The sequence below is a fragment of the Neodiprion virginianus genome, chromosome 1 (genome assembly GCF_021901495.1).
Source record: "Neodiprion virginianus isolate iyNeoVirg1 chromosome 1, iyNeoVirg1.1, whole genome shotgun sequence".
NCBI classification, from domain to species: Eukaryota; Metazoa; Arthropoda; class Insecta; order Hymenoptera; family Diprionidae; genus Neodiprion; species Neodiprion virginianus.
The window spans coordinates 2,232,215-2,247,195 of NC_060877.1; the positions used below are offsets into that span (position 1 = coordinate 2,232,215).

The 14,981-nt window shown below is 43.0% G+C and overlaps 1 protein-coding gene and 1 long non-coding RNA gene across 6 annotated transcripts in view; one reads left to right on the forward strand and one right to left on the reverse strand.

The window, feature by feature from the left end:
• LOC124296809 (acetylcholine receptor subunit alpha-like) overlaps positions 1-14,721 on the reverse strand; it is a 59,194-nt gene extending 44,473 nt beyond the window's left edge. For 3 of the 4 annotated variants that reach the window (XM_046747198.1, XM_046747199.1, XM_046747201.1), the window contains exon 1: positions 12,227-12,675. The gene's annotated coding sequence lies outside the window, so the exon portion shown is untranslated. Of the gene's footprint in view, positions 1-12,226; positions 12,676-14,652 lie in introns of those variants that run through there. The other variant, XM_046747200.1, reaches the window with a different exon arrangement.
• LOC124296818 (uncharacterized) overlaps positions 1-14,981 on the forward strand; it is a 70,444-nt gene that overhangs the window by 42,499 nt on the left and 12,964 nt on the right. The window lies entirely within an intron of this gene.

The following is a 14,981-nucleotide window of genomic DNA, read 5'->3' on the forward strand; positions in this document are numbered from 1 at the left end:
TTATCAATCGTTAATTATTAGGACAATCAGATTGTACCTGACTCGTTCGATCTTAATTTCCACGACAACTCTTTTTTTTTACATTCAACACAACAATAGTACTGCGATAAGCTTTATGAAAAGCACCATTTTTTCACGTTAATCGATCGAAGCCTTCGTGAAAACGCGTCGTTCGACTTGAATATTGAAGGAAATAAAAGACTCGTACAGTTTCATTGGCAAATTAGAATTCGAATACGGAGTAAGGAGCACCTCTCACAACAAAATAGATTGTATTTTCCAAGAGTACTTTGCGCGAATCGCCGTACAAGCATCATTCAAGCGCGTCGACGATACCGCGTTAACCAGAGAAAACAAATTTTCGCGTGCCGATAGTTTTTGGCGGATCTCGTGCAGACCCTGGCGTTTTTTGCATCTTTTTTTGCCGGCTTCGGGCCGTCTGGCCGTCCGGTTTGCGGGACGAAAAATAAGCGGGGTCAATTTTTCACGGTAGAATTAGCCGCGGAGTGTACACGGGATAATCCGACTCTAAACCGGGCCATTAACCGCTCCTTTCTCTCCGGGATGATCCCCGTCTGCGGGAGATCACGGCTATCTCAGCAGCCGTCGTCCACTCGGGGCGATCGAAGAAGAGTAAGGAACCTCTTCGGGTTCCCGATTCTCCCTGGAGAAGGCTTCGCCGCGCGTCTTCCGCCGGCTTCGCTAATTGCGTCGGGCTTTTGTCGTCGGCTACGAAACGCCGAGAGAGAGAGAGAGAGAGAGAGAGAGTGAGCGTAAACGACGGCGATGTTATTACTCCGACAACTCGCCTTATGCAATTACTTCGCCTCGGAAAAGCGGCCCAGCTGTGGGTCGTCGGCTGACACGTTGTATTATAGGTGGGAATATTTCCACGAGAATTACGAAACTCGATCAGCCGACTGATCTCGACCCTTCGTCCTGAAAGGGATGCATCGCGGTTGTAACCACGATTCGACGCCTTTGAATACCGAGGGCGTGGGGACCGCGTTCAACCGGGACTTGAGGTGTTGCGGGACGTGTATTTACAGCCAAAAGTGCGGCTCGAGGAGAATATCGAACGCTTCGCGCTGAGATGAAAATCTGATAAAAAAAAAAAAAAAAGAATCGACGAGACGATTCGTTTTTAATAATAACAGCGCAAGAAAGTTGATCAATCATTGTTTAAGCAAATCTATGGTGTATTTTTATTTTATTTCATGTAAAATGTGATCATTGATTTTTTTCGACATCTATGATGTTTTTTTTTTTTGAACTTTAGGTGATTATGAATAATACTGTTTTCTGAAATTTTCTAACGCTGTATTTACGAAACTATTCGTTCTATGCTTCTAAAACTTCTTCAGTGTAATGTACAGGCATTTACAAAAATTCAGGATTTTTGGTCCATTTTAAAAAAATTTTTAAATTCTCGAAAACGGGTTTTTCTGAATCGCCAAAAATTCCGAAAAAATTCATAGGTATTCAGACGAATCAATGAATTCATTTTATGCGAAATTAAAATAATTTCACTGGAGATTTGTTGCACAGAGTTTTGTACAACTTGTTAACAACTTTTTGATATTCTTATTATTCACAATGAATTATCTTATAAACTTGGTTATGATTGACTTTTTCAAATTATCATCTCACCCTGAAGAATTGTATTCAGGGAAGAATTTCGTGGATATCTTCTAAACGTTGAGCATTTTTTATTACAGCGAACGATGCTATATTTAATCATTTTTTAAAGTCATACGAATCACAATTGAGTCACTTTGGAACATTTTTTCACAGCTACTTGCAATGAAAAATAATACTTCAAATTATATTCCGGGCATTTAAGATCATGTTTTTCAAGTGTTTATATATGATTTTATATTGAAAAAAGAAATCAATTTTATGACGTATCTAGCGTATGTTCCCCCTTGAGGCTATCTGCGGTACAACTGCTGCGAAAAAATTTAACCTGCTCCAAAATCGATTTACTTCTCAATCAAACTTCATTTCGGATCGGAGCAAAATTTTTAGGAACTTTATTTGTTTCGACTATCGTAATAATTTTTCCACACCCTTGGCCCAAATTGTACCTTACATTCATCGACGGATCATTCTTCGTCTTTCGAATGCAGGGCTTTGAAGTACGCAAAGCGTGCGAGTAGTTATCCGTCGTCCTAGTTTTAATGAAAAAAATTTATCCAAAAATTTTTTTTGTGTGAAGTGTATAATTTTGATTAAGAAATGAGTCGATTTGGAACTACGATAATTTTTTTTAAACTAGCTGTACTTGTCCCCTAAATCGTTTCAAAAGTATCTCCCCACTAACACTTTGGGTCATATCCACTGCACATTTCGAGGTGTGGATGCATGGATCCGATCGACTTGTTTCCTGATTTTACAGACCGTTGAAAATCACCCCGAGTTCACTGGGCCGCACATCGCTCTTAAATCCCTAAAAGCTGGCCAAGAGTCGGCAAAAATAGTTATTTTCTAGGGATTTTTAACTATCGGAATAGTTACAGCGGTACATCTAGTATGTGTTGTAACCCTTAAGGAAGGACAAGGATCCCTACCTTAATCGATTCTTCTCCAGAAAGAAAGTACGATTTGAACGTGTTGCTAGAAATTTTTAATAACAATGCATCAAATAGTAAATGAACAATGAACGTAGTCATTTTTTTTTGTTTTTTGGTCACGTTCTGAAAAGTCGTGATAACGAAAATAATATTGCGTCAGAAGTCATATAAGATCCAGCTCTGAAATCAAGCGGAAGTTGCCGATGAAACGTTTATTTAAAACATGTTTATAAAATTAGGTGCAGATAGCTGCCGATTTGACTTCTGTTATAATTATTATGCGATGATTTTTGGTTGCGTTTTTGCCACTTTCATTTCAGTTTTTCATAGGTTTCGCCTCTGAAATATTGTTTATAAAAGATTGGTGAAAATAATTCTTCCATGAGACTTTTTGTTTTTTAATTCTTGCAGAATCTGCGAATGATATGATAAAAAAAATCTCTCACGCAAGAAACGTAATTTTCCTATTTGTGAAAATGGTGTTAAAAAAAAAAATCTAAATATCACGGCAAAAGATCTCGTTCAAACAGATGGATCAAAAAAATTTAAACATCCGTAGAATTGTCGCGAAATTCAAAAGACGTCTTTGCTAAATTTGTATCAAAGTTTATACAAAAGTGGAGACAAGTCAGCAGGGCGGGAAGAAAGTTCTTGAATAAATTCTACGCGTGGCTCAACGTGCCTGTATTCTTCACAATTCAAAACGAAGGGGCGTTCTTCGTCAAGTTGGAACGACTTGAGTGACAGGTCAAAACGGATAAGGATAGAAAAGGTTCGAGAAGAAGATAGCCTCGAAGTACTGGCTCACACCATGCAAACGAGTCTCGGAATTTCAGGAAAGTTACAATCTGCGAAGGTAATTAAGGCTGTCAAAGGAGGCAGTCCGTCAGAAGCATCAAAGTAGAGAAAATCCATGGAACGTGTTAGGGAAAACATGCCGTCAGGCAAGGAGACGTTATCATTTGTTGTCGAAAATAAACTGTCCGGAACTCAGTACACGTCAAGAATCTCTGTGGGATAAAGTTGAAAAAAATTTAATGATTATTCGTCACGTTGGAATCACTTTTGCGCCATATTATACGAGTTTTAATCGACATTAACAAACGGTTTCTACTTTTCACCATGTTTTCGGGATTTGGATGCACTCTGCGTTGGGAATATTGTTGCATTACTGTTGCACTGGTTAAATTCTCACGCTTCGCTTCACCAGCTGTGTCACGTTATTTTACAAAACACCGCGGTACTGAAAATCCCCTGACTGCATAAAGCGCGAAACGTATCCGCTCGACTCTTCGCCACTATCGGTATTTCTTTGTGCCCATGCTGTCAATTGACTTCACGCACTCGTTGCAAGCTCCTTGACCTCTCGGATTCAACCCGCGATTATTTACACGCTTTTGCTCACTTTGAAAGGCACTCGGTCTTTTTTTGTTAGATTTTTTTTCCACACGGTTTTAATTTTCTACAATTTTTCGAAACCATGTTATTGATCGACACAGTTTAAAAATCTGACGAAAATTCTGAAAAATCGTGTGTTAGATACCAGAATTTTTAAGCTCAGAGCCGGAGTCGGAGAAGTTTTTCCTTCTTACTGTTTTCGACCTTTTTTCCGAAAAGCCAAACGTTAAAAAAATTGGAAGAGGAAGTCATTTTACTATGGATAGCTGCTGAAACATTTTCATGATTTTTAAAAATTGTAGAGGATTAAAACCGCGTGGAAAAAAATGTTAAAAAAAATCGCGAGCCAAATCCGAGAGGTCAAGGGTCGGACCCAGATCGAAATGGTACGTACGGGGCACATACGTGTACCAGTCTGCACGATTTTCGATCGCTTTGTCGTCATTTACCGCGTTTGAAAATCAGGCCATCCCGAGGCGTTGCTCAAACCAAGTAAACCCCAGCGACCTATTATTTCAAACGTCACTAGCGCTCCTAGCGTCCAGTCAATAAAAATAAACCACCCTTAACGTGCCGGCCGTAGCTATTCGTTAAAAGCTAAGTGTCGGGAGAGAGAGAGAGAGGGAGAGAAGGAAGGAGGTGCCAGGAGCCGGGATCTAGTTTCATGGAGGTTCTTTCGCCACGACGAACTTTATATTATCTCATCGTGAATGCAGGTTGATCTACATGCCGTTAAAGCTCGCGTATATAACGGAGGAAGGTCGCAATTCGCCGAGGCGATCTCGTTACTCTCCTTTTCTCCTTCAATTTGTCATCGGGCGCATACCTGACGGCGAGTTTCGACGTGCCGCAAGAATACGGCGCTCCCTTTTCTCCCGCGGGATCCGGCCCGTCAGCCGAGCATTGGGAGACGCACTTGCTTCGTACCCTTCAGCTGTATACGCAACGTTGTTACGCAGTGTCCCGAGTGCGGTTATAACACAGTTTACACGTACCTACCTCGGGAACAAACAGCATCCAGGCTCGGTTACCTTTGGTGGAAAATTAAACGTGTTTTGGTAGGCCGCCTTCCTTCTACGCTCCGTAATCGAAACCTGCAGCTCGTGTTTACTCGCCAAAGGCGTCGTTTGCTTTCGGGCCGAAATTGTAAGCATAAATCAGCCAATCTTTCAGACGTGTTTAATCACCCTAGTCCTAATTCTTCTCTTCGAGGGACCCATTTTTGCCCCCGAGGCTTCGAACACTTCTCAACCGTGCCCACTGAGCTAAAAATAATCGATTGTTTCGTATTTTTGTTATCAGTCTTGACAGCGGAAAAGTTATTTATTGACTTACGGTTTCATTCGAAATATTTTTCAATATCGGGTGAAAACATTCAACTTTCACTTGTTGTATAAACCAGATACTTGTTAAGTAAGACACTGATACTTGGATCCCATAAATTGATGTTGTATCGCGTCGTAAATAACAACAAGCGATTGTGAAACAAATAATCGATTACACTCGATTAACCGGGAAACATATTTTTCACTTTTGGTCATTCTGATACCCTCGGTGCTGTTTTCCTCCTCGAATTTTTCCCCGATTCAACCATCGAGCGGCCGGTCAAACCTCGCCACAATATCGAATTTTCGCCAATCGTCTCTCGGTACGTCCAGAAGCCGCATAATTATAATATAATCCTCGGCTCGGCGGGCAGCTCACGCAGCTTTTCAACAGCGGCTAATAAACGGCTCGGCTGCACCGATCCGAGGGAAAATTAAACGGCGAACGTGCAGTCAGTTTTAAATTATAACAAGGATTCGAACCGTCTCCGGTTCGCCCGAAACTCGGGAGCCGACGAGGGAGCGCGAAAATGACCGTGTAATGTCCAAGTGGATGGAGCCGCGAAATTAAAGCGAGCTCTCGAAAATCAAGGGCGAACCTTGCAGATTACGCTACACGCTCGCTTCGACCCCGAGAACCTTGGGGTCAAGACACTCGAACCGGGTTCGTAATTTATGCGTGTACACCGAATCGAGTCCCAATTTCCCCGATAATTTCAGCCCCGTCTATTCAACTTCATCTTTTCCACCGCAAGCTATTTCGCCAAGATACCTCTGCCGATCAAATATCCTTTGCTTCTTCGTTTGTTTAAATTTATTTGCTTTCTCTTCGCTACGTGTATTCAACATTTTTTCAATCGCGTATACATATATTTATATAGATATATATATATATATATTAAAATGGTTCACAAAAATCGATAGTTTTCTTTTTTTTCTTTTAATTTCACAATTTTAATAGTTTTGGGAAGAGGAAATGAGACGCATGTTACAATTTGAGCCGTTAATAATTTTTTTAACGGTTGCTGAACGTAATTTTCCATTTTTCGTTCAATTAACGCGAGAAAATAATTTCAGTTGTTTCGGAATTTTGCAGCTCGGTAACGAGGCGATGTACATGAATTCTCGATACATATTTTTCTAGGATATTTAATGCTCTAGAAAAAAGCTTATAATATTTTGATAAGTAAAATCTTTCAAAAGTAATTCGAGAATAACACCGAAAATATGTGTTTTTAAACTAATCAATTTAGCGAATAAAATGTAGTCATAATTTTTGGTACTCTAAGTAGGTAATAAAAAATAACTTACCTAAATATACGTCGTCTCGCTAATTATTTTAATGAACGCGACAATTAAATAATTTCGTTTTAAAATCACCTTTTTTTGAGTAAAAAATTAATTTGCTTAAGTTGAAAACTAATTGAATCACACGATTTTATAACAGTTGAAGTGCCTTTCAAAAAAAAAATCCACAATATTTTCTCACAAGTCTAATATTTTCGTTGTTGATATCGAAAAAAGCGAATTTTTCCACGATTTCAACTTTAACGTTGCATAACTTTTGAAAGAGACTAGTTATCAAAATATTACAAGATACCTTTTCTCTGCAACATTAAATTCCCAACAGAAATATGTATCGGACATTAATGTGGATTGCCTCCTTACTGAGCCACAAAACTAAAGTTAATTAAAAAAGTACAGCGAACCGAACAAACTGATTTTGCGTTGCAATTACCAAAAAAGGATCGACGATAGCGCAAAATGGTTACTCGTAACTCGTTTTTCGTAATCCCAGCAACACTCGAACAGTTTATTAACGATACCTGTTTTACTGAATTTTTCTCAGTGTTGGGAGCGAGAATGAAATTGAGCTTTCATCGACGTGGTGCACTTATCGCGAAGCGATCGAGACGACGCGATACCCGTAATACATCGCTTGCACTTTATATCCCGCGTATCGTGGCTTTGTACACATATCATTACATTTTTTACCTTTGTACCCACGTTATACAATGCAACGAGTATAACTGTATGAAAAAAGCGGCAACTTTCGAGACGAGCCCTTGATGTTTATGACGTCATAACTTACGCTCATCCCCCTCCGGGCCCTTCCTTCATCCCTTCCTCCCCCTGCACTATTTCGCTCTCGCGCTTTCTCACCGCTCCTTATCCCTTAGGAATATTCGTACAATCCCTTGAGCACAAAGGGGGAACGCTGGAGAAATATTGCTGGATTTCATCCTCGTCAAAAAAACCAAAAAAAACCAAAAACAAAAAAAGGAAAGAAAAGAAAAAGTTGGGCGATGGGAGAGGGTGGAGAAGCGAGGGAGAAAAAATTCGAAACGAAACGAAACGAAACGTAACGAAAACAAAGGAAAATAAAATAAATATACACCGACGTTAAGACGCTGCCTGCGTGTCTGTCTCTGTTGGGAGACGAAGAGAAATGCGTGTCAAGTAAAGCGTAGGTGTGCTTACACATACACGCGTGTATCGGGCACGTGTGCGAATGGCAGCTACTGTAGTGACTCGTCCCTGACTCCGGGGAGAATTTAAAATGGATTCTGATCCGGGGCTTCGCAAAGTGCTGCGTCCGATTGACGTCTCGATCCTTGGATGGCAGGCGAAGGCGTTCGCGGATATTCGAGGAGACTTCTTCTTCTTCTTCTTCTTCTTCTTCTTTTTCTTCTTCTTTTATTTTTCGTCTCTCTCTCCTCCTACAACGGCAACCACCTTTTCGATATTCCACTGTTTTTACACTCGCCTCTCTCTCTCTCTCTTTCTCTCTTTCTCTTTCCCCTCGCGATATTTTTGTTCTCCTTTATTTTGGCTTATTCTCTTCCTTTTCCACCAGATGTTCGCGTCCTTCGATTCTCGAGTGTAATCTCCAGTGTCCACTTTCCTCAGATCCTCGGTAAGAAGCTGCCCGAAGTATACGTATATCGGGTTATTTCTGGCTTGATCAAATCTCTTGCGTAAATATAATCGACGCAGACCGCAAGAAGTCGACTCCGTCCATTCCCGCAATTTGTTTCACTTATTTTTATACCGATTACCGTAACTCCGCCGAGTGACGTGACATTTTTTCACAAAAATGTTGCCTTCATTTTTCCTTTTTATACTCGTCAACGTTCACAGGCATCTGCAACAACGCTCAATTATTTTCGGAGCAGATTTTCAACCCGGTTTTGTACAAAGTTTAGAAAAGAGCGCGTGTAGCGCTCGAGGCGTTGTAAAATCAGGGATTTTCAGGGGTTCTTTGGTTTCCCTCGTCGTTGTTCCGAGAGAAAAAAAATTCTATTTTCCATAAAAATTTTCCCCTTATATTTTATATAAAATGGGAAGATATTTACCGGCGAGAAAAAACCTTCGATCAAGGACTGAAAAATATATTCGTAAAGCTCGTGTAAAAATTGGAGGCTGATCGGTTCATCCGTTTCCGAGAAATCTTGCTTACCGACTTTGAAAATATAGTTTTAAGAAAAACCCGTTCAACGTTTCAAAAGGACTTTCAAACGCTCCGTGGCGTCTTTGCAAATGTGCGCGTAACTTCGAGAATATTTGTCGGTTGTACGTGAAATTTTCTGTGTATGTACTCGAATATACGTACGTTACGAAAGTGAAATTAAAAAAGAATCGAAATAATCGTTTTTTGGAATATCCTGACCGGATATAACCCCTTAACCGATTCGAGTACCTTGTCGCTTTGTCTTTATCCTAATGCGAAGTAATCGAGGCAATCGACTCGCCGATTTTGCGCAACAACGATCTTCGTCCTTGAGTTGTTGCGTTCTGATTTTTTTTTTAATTTAAAACTTTCGTCGACAAGCTTACACCGCGAGGTGAAACTTTTTCAAGCCGTTAAACCCGGGCCGCGAAGCGAGCTATCTCGCCGGTATTTTCGATTAAACAGAAACGAACGATTCTCAAACGGCAACGAAGGTTGAAGAATGCGCGTGTAGATTGTAGAATCAATCGTACGATCTCGCTTTTGCGTAGGTACAGGAGCATGTAGCGTCTTTGGCTGTAAGCGCCGAGTGAGTAGTAAGTAAGAATGTGCAAAAAGGAAGGAAAAAGTTCGCATTGTAACCGCGAATAGTGTATTCAGCTGAAAGTGAACGCAATTATTTCCGATGGAGGATCTTATCGTACCAGTTGAATGCAAATAATTTCCATTCCGTGGAGAGGAGAATGAGAAAAAGAAACGAAGGAAGAATGAAAGAAAAAACGAAAACAGCGGGAAAATGGGAGGAGAGAAAAACCGACCGAATGTTATATACCTATATATTCTGCTTATGCAACCAATAGATTATACTTTGAGATGAATGCCGGCCGGATGATTGACGATCCTTCGCCCTGCCTCGAATACGATTGCCCGATAACTTTAAGGTACGTGACGTTGAATTTCCGTACCTTAAACATACAACGTAACGCCGAGAGAAATGAAGTGTGACCAAAAAGTTTCGTTCGCAGATCACAGTTTAATTTCGTGGAAATGAAAAACTCCCGTACATATAAGCGTGTACACGCGGAAAGGTTCGATATTGAAATCTATCGAGTGTCGTCGGGTTCGTACGCGCAAACAATGCTGTCCGTTTTGCTCTCGGAAAAACGGTCAATTTACTAGGAAAATTAAGCTCTCCCGATCAACCTTTTTTTTTTTTTTTTTTTTGCTTGTCGTTTAGCTTCTGTTTTTTAATTGGGTTTGCACGTACGTTTGGGTACAGGGTGTTGTTTTCCCACCCAGCGCAACTTTATCGAATCTCTTCAGCTTCCAGAGTCCCTAAATGACAATATCGTTAATCTCTAAGGACATTGCCTGCAAATAGGTATCGATCGACAACGAATGAAAGGGTTACAAATCGGCGGATACAATAACCGTGTCAAATTTGATATCCCTCGGTGAGTGGAACAACGAGAGTACCTCGCGTTGTGAATTCTTTCGAAACCCCGGCGTTGGGTTCGTGAAATCTGACGCGAAAGCCAAGATCCGTCTTCGAAAGGTGATATCGGGCAAGAAATTTTCCTCCCCGTTGCCGTCACGGCTTTTCTCGCTTTACGAGGTGTGTTAAAAAAATAACGGGAATTTTATAATGTTGCGTGTTGCGTTAGAACGATTTTCGCGATATCTTCGTTTTCGCGTTGGTATTTGTGGTTAGACGTATTGGATATTCGGTTTACCGTCTGCTGTCAAAAAAGTTACATGTGTTTTGGCAAGATCGATGATTTTGAAAATCGATCCGAGAATTCGTTGCTCCTGCAGCTGCTTTTTTGGTAAAGAAGAAAAAAAAAAAACACCGTAACGATGCCCCAGTCTCCATATTCGCCAGAAATGGCTCCGTATGAATATATTAAGAGAACCTTAAAACGGTCGTCGTTTTGCAAGCCTAGACGAGGTTAAAATGGCATGGCTGAGAGAATTGAATGACATCCCAAAGAACGAGTTCAAGAAGTGTTTCGGTGATTGGAAAAAGCGCTGGCGTATAAGTGTATAATATTTAATGGGGACCATTTTGAAGGAGGTTTATACATGACATTGTTGTAGACGAACGAATGCAATTCTTTTCCATAAAGACAACAAAAAGAAAAAAAAAAAATGAAAATTCCCGTCACTTTTTGAACACACCTCGTATAAGTACGGGAGCAGAAGTTTCTTTTAAAATAACTCTTATATCGAAAGGTGGTAAAAATCTCGTTGATGGGAGTTTACCGGGGAACGGATACGGACGATAAATTCGAACTCGCATGAAACATCTCGCAGCGTTTCGGTCCGATTTGAAATTCATCGTCGGTACGGATTTCCTTTCCGTGCCAATTCCTGGAGAAGAGGAAGAGGATAAACCGGAAGGAAGTTCCCCGAACCGGGTGAACCTCCCGGTGGATATCGGTGGCTCCGGGGCATCATCCATCCTCCCTTTCTCCCTTGCTGCACCGAGTCTTAACCCGGCTCTCGCACAAAAGCACTCGCCTCTTTCGCCAAAGACACTTTCGGAATTGCTAAGCAGGCCGTTGGCGCAATACGGGGATTACGGCGAAGGTGCGTCCTTCACTGCCATGTGCACCGGGTAACGGAGGCCGATGCCGCTCGTTTTCGCGAAGGTGAAACCGGCGGCAAGAGTTGGCAGCCAAACTTGTTGGAACTTAGAAAATGCAGTTCAGCCTTATCCGTGTAACTCTGCGAAGGTGTTTCGCAAAATTTTGGTTTTCGGACTTGACCGCAACCTTATCCGAACGAACGTTGGAACGTTTGGCTGCTAGCTTCAGCCTCGTCTAGTTTCTCCTGCCTGTTAATCGCCTTTTTTTACTGCCTGATTTACACGGAACGTGCAGATAATTGTGGCGATTCAACGTGGTTTAAACCTCTTGCGCGATTATTTTCTATACAGAGAAGCCTTTCGATCGTATCGGCGGACTTTCGCTAAGCCTGTCACTAAAGTATCGGAGTCGATTGCAATCGGCGCGAAACGACGATCCGACATCCAGTTTCAATCCCATTGTCTCGAACCAGTTCCAATTGCTTCAAATGCCGCTGTGTTTAAACAACAAACGCTCCGCAACTGCTGCCGCGTTGCAGTATCCGTGTCGTACTTACAATTAGCCAGTCTCTAAAGTCACATCGGATCGTTGATTCGATGCCTAACAGCGGCTCTTTACCGCGGTCGAACTGAGCTCGGCTCGAGCTTGCCGAGTCTGAAAAAGCAGCCCCCAAATTACGTGTATTTTGTAAATGTAAACAATGAAAACTCTCGATACCGCGGTCACGTGTCCTCGACGGTGTTACTAACGGGGGTTGGTGATAGACGTGGAGTTGCGAGGCGAGGGTTTTTTCCTCGGGACGAAGGAGCCGATCGCTGCGCGACCGGAACCCGCGCCCTGTCCCGATTCACAGCGATCACCATCCGCCGCAGGGTACAGACAATAACTCACCGTTCTGAAGGTGATGGGATTTCCGGCGTAATCTCAAGCCTCGCTCGGTGTGACTGCACGTGAAAACCAACGATAAAACACCCGCGATTATCTCGCGACTCGGTACGCGAAACGGCGAGCAGAGCGAGAACCGTGCACTCCTCGCGAAACCTCGGCGCTACGCGACGAAGATGCTCGAAATTCTCCCGACGGAGAAAAACGCGGGGGTGACGAACATCGGCGGTGTTTTCCAACAACGTCAACAACAGTAGCAACAGCAGCAACAGCGGCAACGACGACGACAACGACAACGACAGGAAGAAGAACGGCGACGGCGGTGAATACGGGGCGAAATTCTACGGGGAGCCGCCATGAAATCGGCCCGAATTTAACCAGCGTCGCGACGCAGTCGGTCGAAACTCGAACACCGAGTGCAGCCGCCTTCGCTATCGGAGCTCACCGCACCAGCTCAACCTCGGATTCCGCCACCGCCCTCGCCCTCGCTGAAAGCTCGGGTGGATCGACGACCACGGCGCCGTCGCAACGCGACGCGCAGACTCCGACCTTCCTCGAGCTTTCGCCACGGTCCGGTCCATTCCTGGGTTCCCCGTTCACCCGACGCAGGGCGTCGCGACGCCGTCGCTCGGCCAGCTGACGCGACGGCTCGAAAAAGCACCCGCCAGTCCCGAGCTTTCCACGACGACTCCGTCCGTCCGTCCGTCCGTCCTTCGGATATCCATTTTCTTACAAATTTCGAGAGCTTGCAGGATCCCTTTTCCATTCCGTATCGTATAAGCAGGCACCTGCTGTAACCGTAACTTGTCGCTACTGAAAATGTTCGCGTGTCAAATCATGTAATGGTTTCTAAGAATTCGGCGTTTGATTTTTTACACGTGATTTGTTATGTAAATTCGATCGAATATGTAATAAATTACGAAAAGCACGAATCGTAAAGTATGCCAGGTCAAAAATTATACAATCAACTGTACGAATTTTGATCTTTCGTAATTTGTTAGGTGATTTCTTGTACATTTTATCAAGTTTACTATATAAATCGTGTAATAATTGACGCGCTGAATTCTTTCAAAACATCTTACGATTGGACACGTGAACATTTTCGGTAAACATTCTCAGACGTTCGAAATGCGCGCGTTATTCTGACCTCCGGATGAGACGGTTGGCGGTAATTAGCGAAATTGGAATGTAACCGGCTGCTGATTATCGGCAACGCCGACACCGGATTATCAGTCTCGTTCGACTCTCACCGCGAGACCATTTCTGGGACTTCCGAGTGACTTGTAAGGTAAGTGTACTAGTTATTAACACCTTTGGACCCAATTATTGACCCTTTTATTTGACAAAATTATCAATTTACGGCACAAATTGTGAATTTCTCGATGAGTAAAATCAATTGCCAGAGGGTTAGACAATTACAAATTTGGTATTTTGTAATTTTAGAACTAAGGATCAACCAGACACAACCGAAACGGGTCAATGATTGGGACAGGATCAGTAACCGGTACACTTACCTTATTGAGAAATTTTCAGAGTTCAGAGGATTTTTCCAGCTTTCGAAGGCGGGATTTTACGCGCGATCGGGACGAAGAGCGGAGAACCGACGTGTGGCCCGAATCGGGATGATGTAATAAAGGAGGACAAGCACGTGCGGAGGACGGTCTGGTCCATTATCTCGCGATCTTTGAGGGCGGAAAGGAATACCGAGAAGAACCGGGAGAGGATTTTCGAGGACCTAACTTGGTATGCCGGACGGCCTCCTCGACAATGCAGATTCAATTAAAAGTCTTCGCTGGGAAAAGTTTTCCAATCAAAACTAGGACAAGCACTCTTCTCGCCACATTCGAGCGCGGATAAGTCAACGAAAAGAGGCACTGGGAAAAAGTAACTAATTCACCGCCCCACGCAGCCCGATCAATTTTCATTCGCTCCAACCTTCGCTCTCTCGTTCCGGTCGATCGAACCCCGGGATAGTCGAAAATTTTCTTTCGAAGACAATTGAAACGCTGCCTCATCGATCGGCCCTCGACGATATTTCAAAAGCATGAATGGGAATCATCGACACGCGGTGAAAAATGTTCGGAACAATTCTCGGTGAGTGAAAATTTCTCATTCGTCGTGCTACGGTAAACGAGAAAAAAAAAGTGAGAGAATATCAGTTGGAAGAATTGAAACGATTCGCTGTTGAGATGGACGTTTGATCGAGATAAAGTCCAGATTTTTCATCCAGTCGAACTTTTCACCAAGCATCGGCTTATCGAAAACTTATTGAAAAGTGGGTGAAAAATAAAGTCGCAGGAGAGACGGATCAGCTTCTGACGGACGGAAGGACGCAGAAACGACTCACGTTTCCGGATCAAATTCATTTTCACTGACGTTTCGTAGACGTTTACCGGATATTGAAGCGTAACCAAGGACCGTAAGAAAGTTACCAAAGTGGCTGCAGGAGCTCGGGCGAAATAGGAGGCATAAAGAAAGCCGGAGTCCCGTCGGAAGATCGTTTCGACAAAGGGAATAAGCGCGAGTCCCTTGCAACGACCGAGCCGACTGCTGGTCGTAGTCAAAGCTTCGTTAATTAACTGCAGGAGCAACGCCTCCGGGAAACGTCGTTGTCTAGTCTGCATCCAGCCAGCCGGTGCTTTCAGCATCGAATTCGCTTTAGTCCGAGTCAGTGGTCCGGCAGGAGATACTCGGCAGGGTGTTCAGTGTTCACAGTTATCCATCCGGAGCTGGCGCAACTCCGGGATTCATCTTTCACGAT